The sequence below is a fragment of the Myotis brandtii genome, unplaced genomic scaffold (assembly GCF_000412655.1).
Source record: "Myotis brandtii unplaced genomic scaffold, ASM41265v1 scaffold122, whole genome shotgun sequence".
Lineage (NCBI taxonomy): Eukaryota > Metazoa > Chordata > Mammalia > Chiroptera > Vespertilionidae > Myotis > Myotis brandtii.
In genome coordinates, this window is record NW_005354255.1 from 69873 (window position 1) to 73339 (window position 3467).

The 3467-nt window shown below is 52.3% G+C and overlaps 1 long non-coding RNA gene across 3 annotated transcripts; it reads right to left on the reverse strand.

Moving 5' to 3' along the window:
- Positions 1–456: 456 nt before the first annotated feature.
- LOC102246698 lies at positions 457–2589 on the reverse strand. Of its 3 annotated transcripts, none has more exons than XR_313158.2 (5): positions 2393–2589; positions 1991–2123; positions 1836–1876; positions 1451–1518; positions 457–940 (listed from the first exon to the last, which is right to left on the reverse strand). It is a non-coding gene; the product is annotated as an uncharacterized LOC102246698 (long non-coding RNA). The 3 variants fall into 3 exon arrangements; XR_001360667.1 differs by having other exon boundaries at positions 1451–1698; XR_001360666.1 differs by having other exon boundaries at positions 1451–1876.
- Between the last annotated feature and the right edge of the window lie 878 nt (positions 2590–3467).

Here is a 3467-nt window from a genome sequence, read left to right on the forward strand (position 1 = left end):
AGGGAGATCTATATACAACACAAAAACTCTCACAATTAGCCTTGATCCAGACATTGAACCCCTCTCCCCACCCCATCCTCAAAGTGCCTCTGGCATGTAGGTGTCTTGCAATCATATTTTCTCTGCTTGTTAATGAACTCACTGAGGCAGTACTCCTGGAGAGAGAAAGATTTCATTTGTCTGGGGCTGAGAAGGGAGACGGGGGTTGCCAGAGCTAATGAGGAATCAATGCCTCATAACTGCTAATTAAATGAGCTTGGCTCTCTCCTGGGGCTATTAGCTGGCTGGCTGGCCCTTGAGTGTCCACAAATTTAATTATGCTCCCCAATAAACACCCGCAGCACCCACTACCCTCTGGTATCTCTGTGGGGGAAACCAAAGAGAAGCAGGATCTTCATGTGTGTGCTGAAACCATCAGTTCATTGATTAATATACTGATTTATTCTGATGCCTTTATTGATTCAACCAATGTTTATTGAGCGCCTGCTGTGTGCCAGGCCCTGGTTAGGTGCTGGGGCCACGGCAGTGAAAAACACAAACGCAGTCTCTGCCCTCATGGAGCTCACAGTGTAATGGGGGTGACACAGTCCTGTGAACAGTTAACAATAATCGGAGTAAGTGCTGGAGAGAAGACATCCCAGGTCTATGAGAGTGTATAACACAGACTTGATGAGGTGGGTGGTGAGGCAGCAAGGAAAGTTTCCCTTGGTGAAATGAGGCTGGGATAAGAAGGGAGAGGGAGCCCGTAGGGTGCTCTGGGAGGCAGAGCATTCCAAGATGAGGGAGCAGCAAAGACCAAGGCTCTGAGGCTGGAATGACTTCAATGTGGTGTCCTCGACTTGATTAGGATGTCGCAGAGAACTGGGGGTGACCCCTCGCTGATGCCACAACTCACCTACCGGGCACAAGTTTACACCTGTCCTGTAGTTGGTCCATGGAACTGATGGTGAGGTGTGGGAGAAAAATAAATGATTCCTGGAATTTTTATTGACAGATCTTAGTAGAATCCTGGTCTAGAAAGAACTTCAAACACCACCCCCTCGTTGATTCCCAAGGCCCTGGGTTCAGTCAGATATTTTGTATTTTCAGGCCTGTGGGGGGGCATATGAGTGACATGGCCAACACCATGCATGGCACATTGCTATGTGATCATGGGGTGCATGCCCCTATTTTACTCCCTCCCTTGCTCTTGTCCCATGGGATTAGCCAGCTCGATCCCCTGGGTGGAAGTGATTCCTTCCTGGCCTCCCCCGCCCCACAGTTACTTGTCCATGTCAGGCGGAGGTTGATGGGAGTCCGCGCTATGAGGAAGCTGTGACTTGTTGTCATAGTACACCAGAACAACAAAATCACTAGTCTTCCACACAGCACTAGACCACAACTGCTCCAGTCTTCTTGGCCACCCTTTGCCCTGTGTCTGCGACCTCCCAACCCAGCTCTTTTCCTTCACCTGAGCCAAGTTGTAGCATATGGGCTTCTTGCTTCTCCACCACCTCCTGTCTTCCATTCCTGGTCCTCCTGGGGAGAGGAAGGAGCTGATCTCCAAGGGCCCAACTCCCACCCATGAAGCATGGAATTTGGAGTTGGCAGGATGTGGGGTTGACTTGCAGATTCACCCTTGGCCTGAGACCCCTTGACCTGTCCCTCTCCGGGTCTCAGTGTCCTCAACGGTCACCTGGATGTAATAACTCCCATGTCCTGAAGTTGAAGATGGCATGACATAATGTATGTAAAATGACTAACCCAATGTTTCTCAAAGAAGTCTAGAAAGAGCACAATAATGTCATGTTGGCAGGCACCCATTCCCCCACAGCCCTACAGCTTGATCATCGTACCTGTTGGGCATTACAGACTTCTGTGTGCCGTGTCATCTCATCTGGAAAACAATGCATTGAAAAATCTATTAAATGAGGGGGGGCAAGTCTCCAGAAGCGTCAGACACCCCAGACCGTCCTCTGTTCCCCCATCAAGCTGCAGGGCTCTCGGTCACCTGGGGAGCCGTCCGTGCCCTGCGGCTGCAATGAAGCCGGCCGGGACCTGCTGGGAGCTGTCCAGACGCGTGTGCTGAAGCAGGTCGCGGTTCCCTCCCTGGACCCCGAGAGGCGCTGTCCGGAGTCTCCGTGCTGAAATAAATAGCAGTTTTCTCCCGTGGTCCTCGCAGAGCTGTCTTCAGCCTCGGGGCTGAAGAAAACTTAACTTTCCTCTCTTCCCGGCTCAACCCACTCCCCCGCCTTCTCCGTTCCTCTGACTTTGGGGAAGCCGCCTTCCAAAAATCTCTTTCCTCTCCGCTCCTCTTCCCCGGGCGCTTCCGAATGGCAAGGGGGGCACTTGGAGGGGTTGCAACTAGGACTCATCCCGGCTCCTTACCTCGTGGCACGTCCCCAGGACTTACCTCCCAGGTAGTCAGCCCCGCTGGTCTCTGCTTTCCAGACCGTCAAACTTCGCCGTCTTTGTCGCTTTCTGGGCAGATGTCCATGCGCTGACCTGCAAACCAGCCCCATCCCCGAGGTGCCGGGTCCCCCAAGCCACCCCTCTTTCCACGCAGCTTGAAGTCCTTCCCTTGCGCGTCTCACCTGCTTCCAGTCTTGTGGGCAGATGCAGGTGTCCAGTGGCTGCCGAGGCGGGGACTGCGCTTTTATGGGCTTTGGGGAAGGCGGGGCACCGGGAACCCAGGGCGGGGCTTGGCCAGCCGGCCAATGAGACTCCGCCTCGAATGCAGCTCCAAAGATTACCTCATAGGTTGTGGCCTCAGCTTCAGAATAAAAGACTGGCATCTGCCCAAAATCTAGGTTGGGCTTTTCTGGAGGGGGAGGGGCCACTCACTGTAGTCCCCAGGATCTCCCCACTCGGCCCAACCCCCTCCTGGGTCTCTGAGCTCCCCACCAGTTTAGCAGCTCTGGCTCGGTCAGTGCTTGCTTCTCCAGCGTGTGCTATTGCTCGATCAGGAGAGATAAAGCTGGTAAATTGTGTTGGGGGCGAGGGGGGGGATGGGGCAGGTGCAGAATATTTAAGTCTAGTTTCAGATGGAGAAACTGAGGTCTGTGTGAATGTAGGGCTCAGAGGAGCCTGGAGCAGAGGTGGGACTCAAGCCGAGACCTTCTGATTCCTCGACTCAAAACCCAACTCATAACTTAGTTCATTGTTTCACTTTACTGAGTAGGCTCTGAGCCGAAAAACACACAAACTTGGGTTCAAGTACAGATTTTTCTCCTCCTTGCTGTGGGACTTGGGGCGCAGTTGAACCTCTCTGTGCTTCAGTCCCCTCAACTGTAAAATGGTGATGATTGTAGTATCTTCTCAGAGCATTGTGATGAGGCGTTAACGCTCTGGTGTGGATTGCATGTTGGAAATAAATAATCAGGGCTAGGACTAAGGTGAGGGAGGCACTTGCCTCAGGTACAAAATTTAAGGGGGCACAAAAAAAACCCTCAGTAATAAAAATAAATCATATTTCAATGCAATGTTTT